Below are 24,563 nucleotides of genomic sequence, written 5' to 3' on the forward strand. Positions count from 1 at the left end.
CTAACATAGAAGGTGTTTTCTTTTACCATCATGAAAAGTGTGGCTTTCCTGTTAAGCTTGATGTGTACCACTGGAAAAAAAAAGAAACCTGGCCTGAGATGTTAGAATAAAGTCTTTACTGCTCATTTGCCAGCATTCCTTGCCTCATTTAAGGGGGACCTATTGAAAAAGAAACTGAACTGAAATGATTTTCAGATGTGAATGGATTTCCAGGTAGTCAGTCACCTGGTCTAGGGACCAGTCACACTTCCTTGGCAATCTTTTTAAGGCACCATGCTTCAATGATCATGGTCTTCCAGGTCATCCTACAGCATTTGCCTTTGTTCGGGTCAATCGAATCAGTCATATTAACTCCTTGCAATGGCATAGGTACTAAATGAATCTTCTCTTGAAGGAGAAATGTTATCTGTGTGCTATGAAAGGAAATGTTAGATTAATGGAATCCCAGGGTTAGAAAGGAACTCAAGGGTCATTTATTTTTAGTCGACATTTCTTTTGTGGAGCCCCGTCCCCTACATAATATTTATATTGGCCAAGTCTGCATGAGGTATGGATTAGAACACTTTTAATGATATCATTTATGTTTCTGTGTAGAAAAGAGAAGTATTTTTCAGCTCTCATGGTCTATTGGTATTCCATGCCATAGTCCATGACATATGTACCTTGATTTAAATTCAGCCCTGAAACCTTGGAAGAGGGCCTAAATGGAGCCAAGAAGGTGAGAGGCTTTGCTCCCTGCAAGGCTCTGAGCATAGCACATTTTCTAATGGTGTGGAAGCTCTTGATTAAGAAGGAGAAACTGATACCAATTCTGTCTTATCCTCTAGTGTGACTCGAGCAGTTCAAAGAAGGCTACCATGACCTTGGAATCTCTGTCCCATTCAAACTGCAAGGCTCAAAATTCCACCATTAGAGAACTTTTCATTTTGTCAAACTGTAGCCTTTCATGTTTTTCTTTATAAAACATAATCACTATAGAAAGGTGTAATATATAAAGTTGCTAAAATGTAACTTTTTAATAAGATTTTTCTACTCAGATATTTCTATCGAAATAAATGGCCCTAGCAATATGTAAACAATCAGAACAAAATAAACTAAAGGAGAAAAGAGGAATCTGGGGAGAGAAGGTGTCTGAAACACAGTCACTAGTGAATGGAAACTTCAGCACTGCAAGGCCAGCCTGGTCTCCAATATCCACTGTGAACTGCCTGACAGCCTTGAGCAAGTCCTGCTCCTGCACCCTGGTTGTTATAAACCAAGGGCCCAGATCATGTTGGACCCAGCAGCTGCTGCTTAATTGCTTAATTGTTTTTACCATCCTGTGGAACAAAATGACATAATAGCTTCAGACAATAGTAAGTGGAATGTGTAATTCCTGCTGATCACAGAGTCTCAGACATTGGTGGGACCTAGACCTGGCCTGTGTCTTTTGCTGGACTTCAATCTCTACAGTCTCAGAGAGTAAGTTTTCATAAAGCACCTGCCATGTGCCAGGCACCAGGTGGAGCTGGGGTCAGATTCCTGAAAAACAGAAGAGGATGCTGCTCTCATGAGGCTTAGAGCCTACAGAAGGAGAGGGGTGTTCAGTTAGGCATAGACAGCCCATCCCAAGGGTCCCCTTCCCCATTCTTCCACCAACAAGAATGAGGAGGGCAACCTAGGAGAAGGACAGGAGATCAAAGAGACTACTGCAGGTGGAAGGAATGGAATGTCAGGGCCTGAGGCAGAAAAGGCAAAGATGTTCTTGAAAAAATTGTAAGAACCACAGAGGACTACAGCAGAGGGAGTCACTGGCAATAGCATGAGGAATGAAGCTGGAGACCTAGATCATAGTGTGCTTTGTGTAGGAGGGATTTGAGATCTTAGCTTAAATGTAATATCACGGCTGTTGAATGATGTTTAGCTGGCTGCTGTCAAGATTAGAATTCTTTTTTTTTTTAAGTGTCATTCTGGAGGCAAATTAGAAACTGAATTGAGTAGGGCAAGAGGAGAGGGAGAAAAGGAGAGAAGAAATTGGATTCATCACCAAGGAGGATACTAATGGCCTAAACTGAGGAATCGACATTAGTAATAAAATGAAACTCATTTGAACATCTGAAACATTGACATGGTTTATAGTGCAGAGAAGAAGAAATGCTGTCAGGATGAAGCCAAAGACTGAATAAATGGATAGAGGGTAGAACCATATACTTAGCAGGGAAGGGGAAAGGCATCTTTGCAGCAGGAGGTCAGAACGCATGAATTACAATGAGGTATTCATTCAAGAGGATGTACTGTGTGAACATTTGGCTTTAAAGGATCTGGGGTTAAAAGAATGATCTGGGCCCCAAGTAAGGTACATGGATGGCATTTGAAGTAACTGGGAAGGACAAGGTCCCTTAGTGAGTTTGCATAGAGCAGCAAAAGGAGAGTCCACCAAACCAAGTCTTGTGAATTTTGACATTTAATGACTGAGTTGACATGGGAAAGAAACAGCAGAGGGGTACAGAGAAAAAAGAAGAATCATGAATACCTGATGTTAAAGTAATTTAGAAGCCAATGTGTCTGCAAATGGTGGATGGTCATCTGTTCAGAATGCTGTGGTGAGATTAAATTGAAGACTAAGGTGTTTATCGGATTTAGTGACATGGAAGTCACTGGTGAATTTAGCAAGGTATGGCTCCATAGCAGCTATATGAAAATTTCAAACTCTAAAGGAATACTGGAGATTGTTTTATCTTCAGACTCTTTTGATGAATGTAGAAACAGGTTCAGATCATTCAAGTAAATTCTTCCAAGGTCACAGCCATTTAATAACAGAGCTTGGGCCAAGATCCTCTCCCACAGCTATTTCCATCAGACAAAGGTCACTGATACTTTGTTATCCTGAGATATCAACTTGAATTTTTAATTAAAATAGGCCTACCCATTTCTTAAAACAACAATAGGGTTCAATTCTTTAGAACAATAAAACTTTTGTTTACTCCAAATATTGATGGGAGTTAGTAAACTGAGGAGCTTCAATGCAAAGACTCCAGAAATGCTCTGTGTCAAAGTCTCCACCAATGAAAATCAGAGATGTCCAGTCCATGAACTGTAGTGTGAGGCACACAGAAGACATCTTTTGAGATTTTAAAAAAGCGACCAAATGGCTTGGTTAAAATTACAAACATACCGTAAAACGTCATGTCAAGACAAAACAGAAACAAAAAACTCCAAACATCATCTTACAGTGGCATACCAGAAAGTATTTGAAAATGGTTACATGCCATTACTTTTTCACTTTGGTAAGATGAAAACAACATGATTTTTTTTTCATGTGTTAACAATGTACTCTCTCAGGCTAAGACCTTGTATTCCAAGTTGAAGCCTAGGGCAACATTTTTACAGCTGAATTATAAATCCCTGAAAATAGAGATTTATAATGGAAATTCTAGAAAACCATATCTAATAGATCTATACTACCTGGAGCCCCTTTAATGAAAGGAGCTCTGAAATTTTCTTCTGCATACCTTTGGTAGTAAGATTAAATGATAAAAAATTCAGATGAACAATTTAAGATATAACCCTTTTTTGATACCAGTATATATTATAGGACTCATTCACATTGAAAACAAAAAGAAAAGAATCTGTTACAGCTGGGTAGAAGAATGTAAGATATAAAAAATTCTTTGGGGAAATGATGGGTTATTAAGGTATGGACTATAATATCATCGTCAATCTATAAAACTTTTACAACCTAGTCTTATTTGCACAGAGATTACATCCCCAAAGCTCAGTGCCAAAGACACATGTTAATAAGCTCACAACTTTTAATTAAGCAATATGTAAAAGTAGATTCCCATTAAGCTGTGATTTGTGGGCTAGTTCATTACAGTGGGCCCCAACCACCAGACACATATTCAATACAAATCAAGAAGTCTGCATATTATCCAGCTTAATGTGAACCTACCAGTGATGTTTTATTGCCAGCTCAGAAGAACAGTTCATAGAAGGTATTTTTCCCCAAAAGACTAAGACAGAGATCAAAACCTAATGAACCCATGGTGCTTGCTTAATGAAATGACTCATCTGCATTGTTTATTTGCATAACACAATAATTACTCATACAGTTAATTATCATACATCTGATTATCTGACCTGAGGGGTTAGAGTTTTTATTGTCATAAACCCATAGAGGGCAGCCCTGGAAGTTGTTTCGGGTAGTTGGGGCAAGATTAAATTCTCTTTTATTTCAGTTTGGTTGAGAAGGAAAGTTACAGAATTAATGGTCTGGGGAGAACTGGCTAAGTGAAAAGAAAATGAGGCTGCATCTTTCCTCCATAAGGTAAATTCTGCAGGAATTAGGGTGTTAATTCTAAAAAATAGAACCATGGAATAGTGGGGAAAGAATATGACTTCATTTCATGAAGGAGAACATTTTCAGTGTAGATAAATGGCCAAGATGGATGAAAAGTTGATATATTTGACTATATAGACAACTAAAAAGTCTCTATATAAAATGCAATCATCATGCCTTCAAAAAATTTGACATAATATCCTGAGTAAAAATATTTGAATTAATCAATATTTAATCAATAACCCAATGTATTCTTTGAATAAATATTTATTCAACAATCATTGTGTGCTGGGCATTTTTTTAATGTATATTATCATATGTATTTATACAGACAGCTTTTTCCAAAACATTAAATTCTTATATTTTGCTTATGCTTTGTTTTAGACTTTCTATTCAGTTCAACTGGTTTGTCTACTTATGTCTGTGCCCATGAAGTATTTTAATAATTAATGCAGTTTTTAAATACATTTAAAATTTTGTTTGCAAAGTGCTTCTTCACTCTTTCTCTTTCATTTATTATTTATGTACTATATGGTTATTGTAAAAGTATTAAAAGACGCAGATACACAGAAAAGAAAATCACCTTAAATACCAACAGATAACCTGAGTTAACACTTTAGTATCTATTTCTCCATCATTTTAATGCAAATTTATACATATGTCTGCATGCATGTAGAGAAACTTTTATAAATATATATTTAGATTTTGAATCATAATCCACCTAGTTTATTTAAAACACGTTACAGATATATTTCCAAGTCAATTATTAAACTGTGTCAAAAACAATGCTACGTACTAGCAAGCATTCAGCAAACTATGACTAGTAGGCTAAATCCAGCTCGCCACGTGTTAATAAAGTTTTATCAGAACACAGCTATGCCCATTCCTTTACATGTTGTCTGGCCTTTTGTGCTATAACAAGAGAGTGGAGGAGTTGTGACAGGCCCGTAACTCTTGTAAAATCTAAAATATTATTTGGCCATTTACAGAAACAAATATAGACCACCACAATAAACCGTCTCTTTTTAGGGAGACTATATTCCTGCTGCACCCCATGTTTGGGACCATATGACTGAGCCCTGGCCAGTGAGACGTGGGTGGAATTGATATAGCACTTCTGGGTCTTAACATAAAAATGCCTTATATTTTAACCTCTTCTTTATCTGTGGTCATATTCCACTTCTGATTCGTAATGCTACATGTTTGCAACATTTTTCTTTGTCAATCTTACCAGAAGAAAAAAATCAGTATTGTTCTATCAATTTAAAAATCATAAATATTAATTTATATCCTTATTTTTCAGTCGATATTCAGCTTTTGAAGGTTTTTTTAAATTTTTTTTCCTAAATTCTTGACTTTTGTTTTTAAATAATAAATATATTACAGCATTGGCCACATCTCATAAGTTTTCATAAACAGCATTCTAATTGCTTCATTATCATTAATTTCTTAATAGCTTATGATTGCAATTTTTATTTCCTCTTTGGCCCACAAGTTTAAAAAGTTTCTCACACAGGCGTTCTGTTAATATAAACTTTCATAATTTCTTAATTGTTTTTGTGCATTATTATCTGAATATGTATTGTACAACTTCTGTTTTGTACAATTGGTGATTTTTCTTTGGGTAAGAGCCCTAATGTGTGATATATTCTTATAAATGCACCAGTAGCACCAGGAAATGAGAATTTGACATGAACATCCCTCTACATAAATTATACTGATTTTTTTGTATTATTCATCTTATCTATATTAGTGGATGCCTTTAAGTTTGTCAGAATTACATTTAGTGCTTTTAAAAAATACAGCTTTCCAGGGGCTACTCATACTGTCCTAACTCAGAGTTGGTTCTAAGAGTATTTATTAAATGCTTGCCTCTAATTCCTATGAAGTAGGTGATGTTTTTATTGTTGTTTTGTTTTGCTTTTTGCTTCTCTTTTGCCTGTACTTATCTTTTCTAGCTGCTGATATAAGAATTTCTCCTCAGGAGAATTTTTGGTGATGCTTTTAAAAGGCGTGTAAGTGCTTGGTTCTCCAGTGGCTGGGCTGTGCATGGGTGAAAGACTAAAATTACGGTAAGTAGGAAGAGTTAAATTGATCTTCAGAAGAAATAATACAAGACTTAAGGGCTGTGAGACTATTAAAAGAAAAGGTTGATCAGATTTAGAGGGACCTCTATGGAGGGGGTAGAGTGAGACGTAATTTTTGAATAGAGAGGTCAGTGGCAGTTTCCAATGAGAAGGTGCCATTTGCACAAGGGTGCTAAAGAGAAGCTAGCTAAGTGGACCTCTGGGAGCGCTTAGCTGTGTGGATCTCAGCCAGAACAGAAAGCATGGAGTGGTCTGCCAGGCAGAAAGAACAGGTATGTCTGGGAAATAGGAAAAAGCCAGGATGATAGAGCAGTATGAATAAAGGCAAATACATCCATGAATGTGAAAGGAAGAGGTAATGGCTGGGTGGATTGACTGTGACTTGAGGTCCCTGTGAAAACTTTGCCTTTTATGCTAAACTAATGCAGAGTTTGAGCAAAAAAGTCCCATGCTCTGACTTATTTTTGAGGGATTAGTTAATGCATTGAGAATAAGTCAATGTGGGGTGAGGACAAAGGCAAAGAAACCAATAAGAAAACTCTCACAGAAGTCCAAGAGAGCAATAATATTGGCTCACGTTTGGGTTGCAGCAGAGAACAGGGTGACAAGTTGCCAGATTATGGATTTATTTTCAAAGCATACCCAGTAGAGTTTCTGAATGTTTGATAGCAGAGGCAGAAAGGAGCTGTTGGAATCAGTACAGTTGTTGGTGTCTGGACCTGTCACCTTGACTGCATTCCACCTTTTTGTGACTATTTAACCTACTTTGATTGTGTCAGTGGAAGGTAAGTCCTACCTGGAAATATTAAGAGCCAGTCATGCTGCCCCCTATTGCTTTTTTTTTTTCTTCTGCTATGACAACTGGGGATATCCTAGAAAGTGGTTACTTTATCAATCTGGGCACAGAGTGAAATGTGTAGTCTAAGGGGACTTCTGATGGATGTACAGCAAGCACAAGAAATAAGTTTTCTTTTAAGCCAGCAACTGTTTTCAGCACTAACTTGGAAGGTGAATAATGTATCTAATGAGGCTATATCGTAGGATGTGGGAGAGGTGGGAAAAATAGAATGTAGTTGCGTATTTATGTACTATACGGTTATTGTAAAAGTATTAAAAGATGTAGATACACAGAAAAGAAAATCACCTTAAATACCAACAGATAACCTGAGTTAACACTTCAGTACCTATTTCTCCATTATTTTAATGCAAATCTATACATATGTCTGCATGCAGGTAGAGAAACTTTTATAAATATATATTTAGATTTTGAATAATAATCTAGCTAGTTTATTTAAAACACGTTACAGATATATTTCCAAATCAATTATTAAACTGTGTCAAAAACAATGCTAAGTACTAGCAAGCATTCAGCAAACTATGACTAGTAGGCTGCATTTCACAGTGTACTCCAAAAATAGATGAGCTTAAAAGAAATTTGCTGATTGGCAAGCAGAAATGAAATGGGATAAAGGGAGTGGAAAAATTTTAAGAGTTGTAAGGTTGGAAGAGGTTATTGCTTTTTACCACCTACCAATACAAAATAAACTTGAGAATGCCTGTGAGGAAAGAAAGCCTTCTGGTGAGAAACAAATCAGTGGTATTCTCATTGTTACTACTACCTCTGAATGGGTTATGATATTACCGAGTTAATTTAACAGAAAAAGGCTTAGGAAAAAAAATCTCTGCCATCAGTGCTTAATAAGCTCAGGGCACCTGCCATTAAGTCATGTCTAAAAAGAACTATAAGAACCATTGGCATATTCAGCTGACAAATCAGATAAATAAAAAGTTGCCTAAGGTTTTGAGATAGTTGCACTGCTGGAAAGAGCCATTAATCTAACCCAAAAGAGATTGTGGTATTTTTGATACTTAAAATGACTCCAAAAATGAGGAATCACGTTGATGAACCTACTGAGACTTCAAACTATACTACAAGGCTACAGTAACCAAAACAGCACAGTACTGGTACCAAAACAGAGATATAGACCAATGGAACAGAACAGAGCCCTCAGAAATAATACCACACATCTATAACCATATGATCTTTGACAAACCTGACAAAAACAAGCAATGGGGAAAGGATTCCCTATTTAATAAATGGTGCTGGGAAAACTGGCTAGCCCTATGTAGAAAGCTGAAACTGGATCCCTTCCTTACACCTTATACAAAAATTAATTCAAGATGGATTAAAGACTTAAATGTTAGACCTAAAACCATAAAAACTCTAGAAGAAAACCTAGGCAACACCATTCAGGACATAGGCATGGGCAAGGACTTCGTGTCTAAAACACCAAAAGCAATGGCAACAAAAGCCAAAATTGACAAATGGGATCTCATTAAACTAAAGAGCTTCTGCACAACAAAAGAAACTACCATCAGAGTGAACAGGCAACCTACAGAATGAGAGAAAATTTGGCAATCTACTCATCTGACAAAGGGCTAATATCCAGAATCTACAATGAACTCAAATAAATTTACAAGAAAAAACAAACAACCCTATCAAAAAGTAGGCGAAGGAGATGAACAGACACTTCTCAAAAGAAGACATTTATGCAGCCAAAAGACACACGAAAATATGCTTATCATCACTGGTCATCAGAGAAATGCAAATCAAAACCACAATGAGATACCATCTCACACCAGTTAGAATGGCGATCATTAAAAAGTCAGGAAACAACAGGTGCTGGAGAGGATGTAGAGAAATAGGAACATTTTTACACTGTTGGTGGGACTGTAAACTAGTTCAACCATTGTGGAAGTCAGTGTGGCGATTCCTCAGGGATCTAGAACTAGAAATACCATTTGACCCAGCCATCCCATTACTGGGTATATACCCAAAGGATTATAAATCATGCTGCTATAAAGACACATGCACACGTATGTTTATCGCAGCACTATTCACAATAACTGACTTGGAACCAAGCCAAATGTCCAATAATGATAGACTGGATTAAGAAAATGTGGCACATATACACCATTGAATACAATGCAGCCATAAAAAACGATGAGTTCATGTCCTTTGTAGGGACATGGATGAAGCTGGAAACCATCATTCTCAGCAAACTATCACAAGGACAAAAAACCAAACACCGCATGTTCTCACTCATAGGTGGGAATTGAACAATGAGAACACATGGACACAGGAAGGGGAACATCACACAACTGGGGTCTGTCGTGGGGTGGGGAGAGGGGGGAGGGATAGCATTAGGAGATACACCTAATGCTAAATGACGAGTTAATGGATGCAGCACACCAACATGGCACATGTATACATATGTAACAAACCTGCACGTCGTGCACATGTACCCTAAAACTTAAAGTATAATAAAAAAAATAGAAATAGAAAATTATTTCTCACAGTTCTGAAGACTCGCAATTAAGATCAAGGTGCCAGCATCTGGTGAGGGCCTTCTTGCCGAATCTTCACATGTTAGAAAGCCAAAAGGAATGAACATTGTGACCTCACTGGCTGGAAGAGTGGAAGAGCCAAGCCAACTAACTACTGCATGAAGCTTCTTTTATAAAGACCTTAATCCCACTCACCAGGGAGCAGCACTAATGAGCTTTCACCTCTTAAAGGCCCCACCTTCTAATACTATCATTGGCAACACCTGAATTTTGAAGGCAACACATTCGAACTGTACCGTTATCTCTTCTAATAAATGAGATCACTAATGAATGAAGAGAGAAAAGAGAGAACCAAGGACTGAGTCCTAGAGCACTTCAACGTTAAGAAGTAGAAGGAAAAAGAAGAATACAGCAAAGGTAACTGAGAACTGCAGCCATATAGGAGGAAAACTAAGAGAGTGGTGTCCTGGTAGCCAAGTGAAGAAATGGACCAAGAATAAGTGAGTGCTAAATTATGTCAAACATTTCTATGAAATCAAGTAGATTGAGGATTGATAATTGACTATTAGATTTAGAACCTTGGGAAGGGTCATTGTGGGACTTGGTAGGAACAGTCTACATGGAGGACAGGTGCGAAATCCTGATGAGCTGGGTTGCAGCAAGCATGGGAGGAGGGGAGTTAGAGTCAGCAAGAAGAAAGAGTTTGGAAAGACTCTTCCAAAGAGTCTTTTTACAAAGGGGAACAGAGAAATGAGAGATGATGGAGACAATAGGGTCAAGGGGAGTAATTTCTGTTCCAAGATGGAGAAATAATAACAAATTTGTATTATCAAATGGAGAGTGAAAAAAATAATAAGGTAGAAAAGAGAGAAAAGAACTGATGGAGTCAAGAAAGTGATCTAGCACCTAGTGGAGAGATCCGTTTTAGAAAAATGCATGGAGCCTTCCCCTGAAGTGAAAGCCAAAATGCAGCACCCGTGGGTGCAGGTACTGGTAGGTAGGTTCACAGCATGACAGGAAATTGTGGGGTTCCCTCCTGATTGTTTCAGTTTTCCCAAGGAAGTAGAAATCCAGCTTTTTAGTTGAGAGTGAGGCTAGGGAAAGACGTGTTTCAAGTTTGGAAATAGACAATGAAATGCAATAGATAGGGGAAGAGTGAATGAAATAAGAATATATAACATGATTACCAGGAACTGTTAAAGGCCGTTTGAGATCTATAGTCATAAATTTAGAGTAAGATTGGTCAGTGTCAATGTCTGTTTTTCTCCAGCTGCATTTAATCGCATCGGTGTAGACACAAATTAGGCACAGGTGAGTCCAACTAGGGCTGTGGGCTCTTCAAGTGAGAAAAGGAAATGAGAGGTGAGCCGCAGGTGTAAGCTCCTAAGGAGTGATGATGTTGGATGACTATGAAAGTTAAGCTGGTTGAGAAGGAAAAAAACAAAAAGGGACAAACCAGGGGAAAAGTGATAGACATGCAATTGACATGATTTGATTTTCTGCAGCATCAAATCTGCACTTGCAAGCCTCTGAGATGTCTTATAACTTTGCATTTTTAGTTTTAGTTTCTCATTTTTAGTTTTCATTAATCTTTCGTTCTCCATTACTTTTCTTTTTATTTCATCCTGTTACATTTTTATGTAAGCTGATCCACTACTTACAGCTTTCTGTTTCTATTTCAAAGGGGTTCTGTCTTCTAAAATGTTCCCGTGTGCCACTTTTGGACATCTCTCTTCGCAGATAATGTTAACAAATATAATATAGCTTTCAGTTCCATAGGTGACACCACATACACTTTCCTAATTTCTTCAGTGGTTTTAGTGCTTAGAATTACATTTGCTGTTTCAGGACTGATTATAAGAGTACCATGAGCTCAGAGTAGAGAATGTGGAAAATATAGAAAGAAAAGAAACTTATAAAATGTACAATATCGGCACTCACAAATAGCTACTATCAATATATCTGTATGTGTTTTTTACAAATTTTTAAACACAATATATTTTTTATAATTGAGACCATAGTATATGCATCTTACCTTTTTCACTCCACATTATATTTTGAACATTTCCTCATGTAATTCTTTATGATTTGAAAATGAAACTTCAATGAATACACAATGTTACAGCATACCTGTTCTTCGTATATCTATAACCTTCTTTACTTTTTATTATAAAACATTTTAAATTTATTCACAAGTAGTAAAAAAATAGTATCCAATGAACTCTCACTTATGCATTACTTCGGTCCAGTGTTCCTCTTTATGCTGTGTTCTCTTTGTTTTCATTCTTCCCATGTTGCCAAAAAATCTTTCTTAGTAGTATGCAGTTTAACCATAGGATGTCCCTGGTTCATCCATGACCTACGTTTAATTAATGGAGTCTGACACTAGCATGAGAAAGACAATAAATCAATGAATCAGCAACACTCTCCAGGAAAAAATAACCTAAATGGGTTACTATATAATCAAAGTGGCATTTCAAATATCAGGGAAAAAATAAACTATTTGATACACTATGTTAAAACAATAAAGAAAAACTACAGATTAAACTACATAAAAATTGAGAACTTCTGTATGCCAAAATATATTTAAAGCAAATGAAATACTTGCCAATCTTGGGATAATTTGGTGACATATGTGACAAAGCTTTTACTGCACTTACTATATAAAGAGCTATTACAATTCAATAAGAAAGTGAGTTCCAACAGTAAAACTATAAATTTTCATTGATCCTGTAAAATAAACATCATTTCTGATAAAATATTTTCACCTTTTCAATAAGAAAATATTTTTACAATTAATGTCCGTTAGCAGCAAAATCTGGAGAAAGAAGAGGTTAACTTAACTACCATTTATGGTTAAAGTAGAAATTAGTATAATATTTCTGAAGTAAAATTGGTATATACTGGAATTTTAAATGAGCTACCAATTTATTTAATAATCTTACTTATAGAAGGCTGGGCGCGGTGGCTCACGCCTGTAATCCCAGCACTTTGGGAGGCCAAGGTGGGAGGATCATGAGGTCAGGAGATCGAGACCATCCTGGCTAACACAGTGAAACCCCATCTCTACTAAAAATACAAAAAATTAGCCGGGCATGGTGGCGGGCGCCTGTAGTCCCAGCTTCTCTGGAGGCTGAGGCAGGAGAATGGTGTGAACTGGAGAGGCGGAGCTTGCAGTGAGCCGAGATTGTGCCACTGCACTCCAGCCTAGGCATCACAGTGAGACTCCATCTCAATCATCATCATCTTACTTATAGAAATATATTATTTCTTTCCTTGTTTTTTTCTTTCTTTCCATCCTTCCATCATTTTTTCTTCCCTACTACTCTCTCCCTTTTTATTCTTTACTTATTTTTTCTTCTTCTTAAGCTCATTAATTTGCCTAGCTAATCACAGCAGCTAACAAATTTCTTTCACCCTTCATGGTATTCCTCACAACCACCCCGTGAAATGGACACTGGTAAAACCCCACCAGAGTGATTGGGTGCAACTACTTCAGATGCTTTCATGGAGACGATTGAGAAAATGATGCTACCTTCTCACATTGAGTATAGAATTAGTGGAACAACAGAATCAGGGCAACAAAATCCATTCAGAGAAAGACTGAACTGAAAGTATCAAGTCAGCTTCAAAGAGAAAGAACACTTGGTGCATTCACTCATAATGATCTGTGAACCCTGGAGCAGAGTTTTTAAGACCCCTTTAAATCCCCTTCCTGGCTGTGGAGCTCTCACATTCCGTGTGGTCAACATGGGACCAGGTGAACTCTAGTGTCAGATAGTCTTTCTCCTGGGGTGGGGTGGACAGAGTACATCAGCTCTTCAGACATACTCTCCAATTGTGCACTCTTGAACCAGGTATACATGCCTAATTACATCACTGGATTAGCAAATACCACTTGAGGTCTTTCAGTAAGGTTGAGTAATTTGTACGAGTCACATAATTACTAAGCTATAGGGCAGGATTTCATCCTAGATCTAGCTCCGGAGCCCCAGATCTTAACCACTGTGCTGTACTATCTTATTCATTTCTTTATTCATTTATTCACCTATTTATCATACAATTACTGAGCTCCTAGCTTGACCCAGACATGGGGGTCATTATCCTTGAGGAATTTACACCATTTTAGGAGAGAATTTCTGCTCCTTCCAAGGTCTCAATAAATTAAGGAATCAATAAGAGAACAGCCTTTCCATTCTAATCTATCAAATGTCCAAGATCAAGCAAATTCTCCATTCAGCAGATCCCTGTGTTCATGCCACAGACCAGTGTATCAGTGCATATTATATATATCTGGTCCTATTTAAAGCATTTCAGGCACTGGTAGAGTATGTAAGAAAACAATACTTTTTTTGTGAAGTAATGGAACTTTTTCTGGATCCCTGGAGGCAGAACCTAGCATCACCTGCTTCATCCCTGAGTATACCTGTTCTCCCCATCCCCTAACTCCTCACCAGTGACAAAAGAGAAAATCTATATAAAATGCACTGTATTCAAAAGAAAAAAAAATGTGTTTTTAAAATGATTAGGTTTACCTTATTTCACTCAATCACCAGCTATTTAGGACTTATCATTTGCCAGGCTCTTCACTGTTATACTAAGCAAGTTCTTAGGAGAATCTCCAAATTGGTAGTAGGTATTTTCAAATTATTGGAAGAATTCCCCAGTTGTAAGAGTTCTCATTTGAAAGGACAATTTTTCCCATCTCTAGAGGTGTTTAAGATTGAGCTAGGTGGCCAACTAGAAGTGATGGAGTAAAAGAGATTTGTGTTTCACATAGATGGCTGGCTGGACCCAAAGAACTTGTGTGTATGTACATGCTTATATATGTGCATGCGTGTGTGTGTGTGTGTGTGTATATAGTTTGTATATATATGTGTATATGTATATGTAAACATATGTGCATACGTATATAGAGTGCGTGCATGTGTGTGTTTGCATTGTTAGTGACTAAAATATATAGGAAAGACCATTTTGGAGACATCTTGAATAAGCACTTATAAAACAGAAATGCCACAGTGCCATAAAAGCTTTTCCTTCTGCTTATCCAAGCATTATCAGTTGATTTATTTAATAAAACTGAGGATGCAGACAGACTGGAAATACAGCTTCCAATAGAATGTTCTCATGCTGTGATTATGGAAGTGATAAGTAATTTGCTTTTAATGCTAGCAACATACCACTTAGCACCATACTTAACTGAAGGATGAAAATCACTCATTTTTCATCCACTTGCTTAACTGACACTTAATATAATCTATCTGTTGTCACTGAACTTAATACAAGAAATATTTACTAGATCTCACTTTTGAATTTATAGCAGGCATTTAAAATTTTAATTTCTTCTTATTTATATTTTTATCCTTAATAGAATTGCATTCCAAATGGATAATTTATTTAGACAATAAGAGCACAGTAGGTACTAGCAAAAATAATCTATTAAAAGGTTTTTCTATTTACAGTTTTCAATTACAATCATATTTTCTACTGTATATTACTCTGTAGGAAGAACAATGTCAGTGTGAATGACACAAGTCAATTAGCAACCAAGTATAATACTAGAGATGAAGTTACCAGTGAAATCACTGAGAATATACACATAAGTTTTTGATATTGTTTTACTAATAGAGGCCTTAAAAATAATTATTAGTATTATAAATTATCCTCACTAGACTGAAAAAGACTGGTGACTAAATTCACAGATATGTAGTCCCTCAGAAACCTGTTCTGAATTTTGAAATAATACTTTGCACTGTGCGTAAACACATGTACTCTCCTAAGGGGACATTGTAGCGATGCCTCTTACATTAGAACTTAGTTCTTACAGAGAATCTGTTTACAAAGACTATACCCATCTCTCCCTATCCATGGAATTATTACTCGCGGTCCATAAAGAGTCACAGAAAATGAGAGAAATTGATTATAAGAATCAAGTTTCTTTTATCTCTCTCTATTTTTCTTAAGAAACTAAGCATACATGTACATCAAAAAAAGTCTAAATTAAATAGATTCTTTCAATGCCTGTACACAGTGTTTACTTCATGTGTAGATTGTGTCAAATCTTATCTCAACACTGAAATGGGTGATAATACTGAGCCCTGAACCTCGGAATGGTACTTTTTAACAAAAAGAGAGAATTCATGAAAACACAGGTCAGTAAATTTCTACACACCAAACACCTATGTGTACATATATTGTTATAAAAGATTAAGACAAACTCAAGTGTTGAACCTGTTACTTAGTACAAAGTGCCCAGTAAGAGAAGTTCAATGGCAGGGAAAACAAATATAGAAAATCAATAACAGTAACAAAATAAACTCTGCAGACTTCTATTTTAGAATATTGAACTCATGCTTCGCAATAATGTAGTAGAAGATGCCTCGGATTAGAAAATATACTGTGGCCATGGGCATTCTTCAGGTGCAGAAAATATTGCTTTTCTTTACTCATCCTTCCACTGGGGCCACCAATTTCCTAAAGGAAACCCACAAAAGGAAAAGTTATCAATGGACTGATTGCTGATTTCTGCGTTGCTCATTCAATTCATTCATTTAGCACATTACACATAAATGTAAGTGAAATGTGACATATCAGTTTATTCTTTCATTCAACAAAAATATGCTGAGCACTTATTAATTCAGTACAGTATTAGGAAGTGGGGAGGTAACATTAAATAAAGTAGACAATGATCCCTGCCTTCATAGGCCTTAAATTTTAGTGAGGAAATTATAAATAGAAATGACAGACCTGCAAAATTGGCAGATATTTACTTTAATTCAGTTAAGCAAACGGCAGCTAAAAATTTACTATAGGACTTTGGATTTATTGACTTGATTTAATAATTTAGTGAAACACAGCGTAAGATGCAGAAAATCTACTTCTCTCTATATATATTTGTTCCTTCCCAGGGTATTTTGTGCTGATATAGGTCTATCAGAGAATTTGTTTTAATATATCTAGCCCCATTTTTTTCTTTGTTTCTTTGTGTGGACTTATTTCTACTGTAAATAAGAGCAGAATAAAGAACCGGCCCTAATGCTATTGTTATGCCTCCTTCATGCCATCTTTCCGACATCAAATGTTTACCAAGCTCCCCCATAGTACCAAGCACTATTCCAAGTTCTGTAAATGGAAAGATACATTTTAAAAGTTCTCTGTTAACAGGTAACTCACGCTGTAATGGGAAACAAAAGCATGTAATTAGTTTTACTTAATAAATCTGTTAAGTAAAAGTGGAGGTAAATATATAGTGAGCACAGATATAAGTATTAATATTTTCAAGAGTGGAGGGGAGGAAGGAAGGAAGTCAGTGATAGTGACTTTTAAGTATCTGAAGGAAGATTCTAGTTGTCTGAGGTGAGCAGGTGTGATAAATTAAACTTTTTTTTTTTTTGAGACGGAGTCTCACCCAGGCTGGTGTGATCTCGGCCCACTGCAACCTCTGCCTCCCAAGTTCAAGCGATTCTCTTGCCTCAGCCTCCCGAGTTGCTGGGACTACAGACGCCTGCCACCACGCTGGGCCAATTTGTTGTATTTTTAGTAGAAACAGGGTTTCACCATGTTAGTCTCAGGATGGTCTTGATCTCCTGACCTCATGATCCACTCGCCTTGGCCTCCCAAAGTGCTGGGATTACAGGTGTGAGCCACCACGTCCGGCCAATAATTTAAACTGTTATAACATGTTTGGAATATTTATTAGTTTCTGTAAAGTTAAAATCTGTTGACAGAGACACTAATGTATGTTGATTGTTCTTCAATAATAGCCATAGAGGATAAAACGTGTTGATAGTATATATGTTTGATAATTTCTGCCAACAGAGGAAACACATTGTGTAATCTTTCATGCAAACTTCTTATATTACACTGACAATATCATAGTAGTTAGACAATGACTAAAGCTGGGAATTGAAAAATCACTAGGATTAGATGCGTTCACATGTTCTCTAATTATTGGTATCTATTTTGACCCTTCTGATAAGCACTGCCTTCTGTTTGAGAGATACGGCTAAAGAAACACTTCTCATCCTTCCTTAAATGTGCAGAGGAAGGTCAGGGAGCTGAGATGTCCCCTATACAGTGGACAAAAGATTCTTAATGATGCTGGACTTTTTATGACCATTCAACCCTCTTATGGTCCATTGTCACTTTGTGATTATACATCTGATACCTAATCTTCAGTTGAACGAGAGGAAAGCAAGTGAGTAAAGGGGAAAGGAAAGAGATTATATGAGGACCGGAAAGGGGGCCGTGCTACTTTGAACCCTTTAAAAAGAATTGTGATGGGAGCAGCCCAAATCTGAGCCAGCCAGTTTGGGCTTGGTGGTTGTTACCTTAGAATACAAAAGTTATACTACACAAATGAACTCATTTACGTAACCTGATTTTTTGTCATTGTTATTTAATTCTTCCATTTTTCTTTAAGCTCCTTCTAGAAAAAAAAAGTGAAATTTTTCAGCTAAATGAAGAGGAGGGGGAATTTATTTAGACTTGACCTTACCATTTTTTAGCCATTCCTCTATTTTCCTCTTCATGAAAGAATACCACTGTCAAACAATGTTAAAAATGGCGTCCTGTCCCTCTTCAACTTCCAGAGTAGCCAAATAGTACTCTCTAAGCTAGCAAAGAGTAAGCTGGTTTCTCCTCTCTCTGAAAACATATTTGCAATGACCTTGACTTCTAGGTATTCTATTCTTTCCAATACCCATTATTGACTTTAAGTCAACTACATATTACAAGGCAGTAGGGTTGAAAAGGAAGTTGAACTTAGTCTTCTCACCATGACTTGTGCAACATGGAGCATTAGAAAAACAAGAGGAAAGAGGTAGTACTTGGTGGCTACTTCCTAGTTGATGCATTCATTTATAGCAATGAGTTAAATATTTAATCAGCAAATAAATACCTTTTTATTTTAACGGGTTCTTTTCATGTCTCTCAATTAAATGTCAAACGAGCCTCCCAGGATGCTGTCCGTTTTGCTTATATGCTCCTGAATAGCTGTGATCACTTCACTGTGGACAAGCTTTAAGCCACTGATATCACCAAACACCTGAAAAGTGGTGACAAATGGCCATATATTTATTAACCATGTTTCAAAGAAATATTTAGGTGGAATAAACCACAACTGTAAATTCTTTCCTATTTTTCTATTGGAATTGTAGCTTGGAAGTCTGCTGAAATGCCTCATGATTATTCTAATTCCACAGTATAACAGAAGCTTATCATTTAGATTTTATGGTTGAGTTTCATTTCTGACATTCACAATAATGTTACAGCAGCTCTATCCAATATCGTAATATTTGTATAAATATATTTAGTAGTATAGAAAATAGGATTATAATTAACAATTCAACTATGTTTGAAAAGTTATTTTTTTTCTAATTCTACTGAAATCTAAAATCAAAAACAAGACTGGAATTTTCTTTTATGCCTTGAATAACTATTGTTTGATTAAATGCATAGAAATAAAAATCTGTCCGGGGAAAATACATTCCTTTTAGTAGGAACTCATCGTCCCTAAGGAAGCTCTCTGTATATACAAGACTAATTATACTCAAGCACAACTAACAGCCATGCCAACGTCCTGCTTCCCTTGTCACACACAGTTTGGGTTTATTCCTGGACTGTTTAGAATAATCACCAATTTCACTGACTTCATACGCCTCTCCTACATCTTGAAGGTATCTAACATTTCCAAGCATTCTGCTGAAGGATTGTTTTCCACCAGAATTTATGACCTCTTGCACCAAAGGCCATTCAGATGAGAAAGGCGGGAGCCACATCTACGTGCACATTGGCAAACTGAATGTATTTCTCTGGATAGCAAAGGGCACATGTGCTTACCTGACAAGCCTTTTTTTCTTTTTTGGGGGTTGCAGAAGCCATTTTTTCTCTCTTTTCTTTTTTTAATTATACTTTAAGTTCTGGGGTACATGTGCAGAACTAGAGCTGCTCTTCCATCTCCTGATAAGACTACAAATCTTCAAGCCCAGCCAATCATAAAGCGTCTCTCCAGGGTGAGCAAATAGAGAAACACGGTACTGATGGAAATACCAGGAAAAGAAAATCTTCCAGGATAGCGAGTAGGAGGAATCATAAAAGCCTGGATCTATGTCATTTTATGAAGAAAACATTCTCAAGAATGAGCCAATGTAGATGAAAAAAAGAGAGAAGAGATTTGATAATTGTTTTTAACTCGAGTCAAAATCCCATCAGAATAGCTATGGTACTTCCCATTTATATGAGTTAATAAATATCCTTTGTGATTATGCAGAGATACATTAGGTGTTTGAGATATACAACTAAATAATGTTGAGGAAAATTTATGTATCCTTGGACAAGGATCGATAGTACATTATGGTACTTGAAATTGTGAAGTCCTTTTCCATTACTGGCTACCCTGTCATTCTTCTTTTTTTTTTTTTTTTAATTTGAGACAGGGTCTGGCTCTGTCACCCAGGCTGGAGTGCAGTGGCACGATATCCATTCATTGCCACTTCTGCCTCCTGGGCTTAAACAATCCTCCCATCTCAGCCTCCACAATAGCTGGGACTATAGGCAGGTGCCACCATGCCTGACTAATTTTTTGTATTTTTTGTAGAGATGGGGTCTTGCTATGTTGCCCAGGCTGGTCTCAAACTCCTAGGCTCAAGTGATCTGCCCACCTCAGCCTCCTGAAGTGCTGGAATTCCAGGCATAACTGTCATTCTTATTAACTATCTTTTGCTTTTATTCTTTATTATGCACTTCTCTATATCTTGGTATGTGATCTTTTAAAACTTAAGTTTGTTGGGAAACATTCTGTGCACCATGGCATTTATTTAGATGCCTTCTCTTCTTTCTTATCAAGGCTATCTAATAATGCAAGCCAGAGTTACAATTCTAGAGCATTTTCCAAGGCTCCTGAAATGCCTTCCCTTTCAGATCCATCATGCCAGTTCTCTGAACTTCTGAAATGCCCTTGCGAGTATTAAATTAAATGGTGCTCAGCCTTCATCAGGAGTTCCACAATGAGAAGGTCACTTTCTCCTCAGTTTTTTGTTATTTACAATCCTTCTTTGTTGTTGAGAATTAGATTCAGAGTAACAACCTTCATCATCACTTTATTGTCTAGAAAACAAACTGTTGGGATGTCTCCTTACTCCGTAGTACCTCTTTATTGGTACGAATTCTTTAAAGAGTCTTAAGTGCTAACAGAAGCTTACCCAAGCTACAGTGCTTGGGTAAGAAGGAAGTGGGAGCAAGAGTGGTTTTGTTTGCTGGAGATTTCAGAAACTTTCCAGTTCTCATCTGGATAAATTAACTGGAATCATTTTCCTGCCTGGTTATACATCAGCAGGGACATGGACCAGAAGCACACAGCCTTCCAGGTTACTCTGATTTTTCTAATTTGCTCCCACACCTATAACTATTCCCCTTGTCCTCATCACAGCTGCCACCATACTGTATCAAAAATGTACTTGTAAAAAATGATTTATATGTATACGTGATATACATCAAATTAGCAAATTTGGCCTGATAGGTTTGGGGAAGACAAAATAAACACATAACTACCCTCAATTGCAATTCCTAAAGAAATTTATTAATTGTCATTTCTTTTTTAAAATTTTGAAATAGGGTCTTGCTCTGTCACCGGGGCTGGAGTGCAGCACGATCACAGCTCACTGCAGCCTCGACCTCCCCAGGCTCAGGTGATCCTCCCACCTCAGCCTCCCAAGTAGCTGGACTACAGGCATGCACCAACATGCCTAGCTAATATTTTTATTTATTGTAGAGGTGGGATGTTGCCCGGGTTGGTCTTGAACTCCCAGGCTTGAGCAATCCACCCTCCTCAGTCTCCCAAAGTGCTAGGGTTGCAGGCCTGAGCCACTACACCCAGCAGATTGTCATTTCTAAGTTAACTCTGTGTGAAAAAGTTCATTTTCTAATCACTACAATGTGATTATAAATAAATCTTAGAACATTTTAAATTTGTAGTAATTTGTGTAGTCATTTAAGTGATGTGTGCTAAAAATACACAAACAACATCGTAGTCATACTTACTTTGTTTTGTGGATATTATTGATTAATGGGAAGAAATGTGGCTAGAAAATGAATATTACTAATGACTGAAATCTTATGAGAAACTTGTATTTAAATGGGTCATGCTTACAAAATAAACAAAAAACAAACCTAGTCATGTAGCCTCTTTCAAAGGTAGAAAAGGACAGTGAATGATGATATCCATGCGGTTTCATATTTTAAATATAGCATTATCCCATTAAGTCATAGAAGTATAGTTTGGTTTGTGTGACTACAGCCAAAAAGACTATCAAATTATTGGGTAAGATTTCCATTCACTGTAGTTTTGGTTATACCTTTGTTCATATTTCAGGAGGGCAATTCAGATACACACAGACACAAATAGATGTAGCAGATATTACATACACACACATATAAACATCCTTTTAAATTCTCATATTCTTTAAGCTAGTAATTTCACTGTCAGAAACTACCTCTGAGAAGTAATATAGGGTTTTAATGAAAATTGCGAGGAAAGAACTCCAAATTCTATCCCTCCATAACAGCAACAACAACAACAAAAACGGACAAAAACTCAGAATCAACTTTTTTGGAGGAAAATTAGATCTGGCACTCTCTGTGGCTGAGGCTGAAGCCACTGAGGTCTTGATTAGCCACTCAGGGCCTCACCACAGTGGTGTTAGGGACTTATGATTGTGAACTAATAGACTACAAGCTTGAAACACCACTGTGTCACTGCCAGACAATGTGATTGGAAAATAATCTCAGCAGAGACAAACAAGTATCTCTCAGCAGAGACAAACAAGTATCTCTCAGCCTGTGCCAAGGCCGTGCTCAATGGTGACACCCATAGCAGTGGAGGCAATAACTCACATAAACTCTTGTCTTGTGTTTGAAGCAGGACTGGTCCTCTTCGATGTAAAGAAGCATCTGGATTTCTTAAGAAATTTTCTAGCTAAAACAGGCCTTAAGAAAGAGATAGTTAATTGGTTGCTAATAAGGGTAGGTATCTCCTCAAGTGTCAGATTGGAAAAATGAAATATATTTATCATTGAGCTGGTGGGATGGGTCAAATCTAGCTGCCGAAAATATACAATATTCATAAAGTTTCAGTGAGAGGCCTTTATAAATATGGTTAGGGAGATAAGGAGAAAAAATAAAATAGAAACAGAATTCTGGTAGTAAATTTTGATGTCATTTGCCCACTGAACACTAAGAGGTGTGTATTCATAGCACTAATTCACTGACTGCAGCAAGACATCAACATTTGGAGTACTGATGCAACTCATGATGATTCAGAAATGAAGTGGAAGAGTCCCTCAATGAAATTCAGATTGCTACCTGATTAAAACTATAGATTTCAAAAATAGTACTAGAAATAATATGACACTGTATAAGTTATAGGTTGAATCATCATCATTTTAGAGAAAGGATGTTTTCAATTTGAAAAAGTAAAGCACATAGGTTAATTTCCTTGAGGGGTTCATTGAAGTCAGGGCTGACATTGGGATTTATTCCCTGGAATATAGGGATGCTGGGTGTTGGTGGTGGTGCCTCTGTTGATCATCACGGCTGTGAAAATTATAAGCCACGGCACATAGTCCTTCCATTTTTGCAAAAGTATACTTTACTTGGTTGTAAACTATTCAACGTTCTTAAGATTAAATATCTGAATATTGCTTCTGAAAGAACAGCTGTCAGCTCAAATCTAAAGTCTAGTTTGTTTACTGGCTGTATTTTATATCCTTTAGAAAATGACACAAAATGGCAATAAAATCATTGTAAGTATTCTACAGGGGAATATAAATGCCCTTTGGTTACAGTGTACATATCTTTATACGTAATTCTAGTTTATTTTCCCTAGAATTATGTTAAATATGTAAAAAGCCTTTTCTCATAAAGGTAAAAATGCTAGATGTTTTCAAGTTGTAATTTAGCATTAGTGTCAAGATTGCTTCAGAAAATAAGCTACTGTTACTGTTTCATTCCTTTTAAGTGTCACTCAGCATACTATATGCAATTTTGCACATAAAATAAACTTTATGATTTTATGTTTGGGTTTCAGAAAATGTAAGTGGGATTAAAAATAATTTATAGGAAACAAATATTTTTAAATAACTGATGCTAAGCACCTGGATTTTTTACATTGTTTTATAATATTATTTTAAAATAATTGTTTCAAGTAATTATGGAAGAATTTCTTCCATAGACTATAATGGAGAAACTAATATCATCTATGAATTTAAAAGAGAACAATCAATATATTAGTAGATAGATAGTTCTTAGATTAATATTAACATAATTCCAAAATGCACCAAAATATTTTCATATTTCCATTTTATGATACTTTATCATAACCCTAAATATAATCGTATCTTTTTATATCTACATATGTGTAGATATATATACACAGACATATATAATATTGCTTTTCATTTTGCTTTTTTTGAAGAGCGAATTATTTTCTGCCTTATTAGACATCAGTATTAGGCAGTCATCAAATGGAGTCAAGATAAAAATCACATATTCTGAAAATGCTCATCTCAAGTATTGCCTTTTGGATGCATGGATTTAAAATATATTCATAATGTAAATACTCAAAACATTTCCAAATATTAAGATAAACAAATTTAAAAAGCATGAAAATATTTTTTCACATTTAAAAGGTCACCTGTCAAGATGTCTTTTCTGAGATCCAATTCAATAACAGAAAAATATACAGAATTAAAAGCGAACATACCTTTATTCAAGTAAAAACATTCAATCTTTATCATTATACAATAAAGATTCCA

This window comes from Pan paniscus, chromosome 5 (assembly GCF_029289425.2).
Source record: "Pan paniscus chromosome 5, NHGRI_mPanPan1-v2.0_pri, whole genome shotgun sequence".
NCBI lineage: Eukaryota > Metazoa > Chordata > Mammalia > Primates > Hominidae > Pan > Pan paniscus.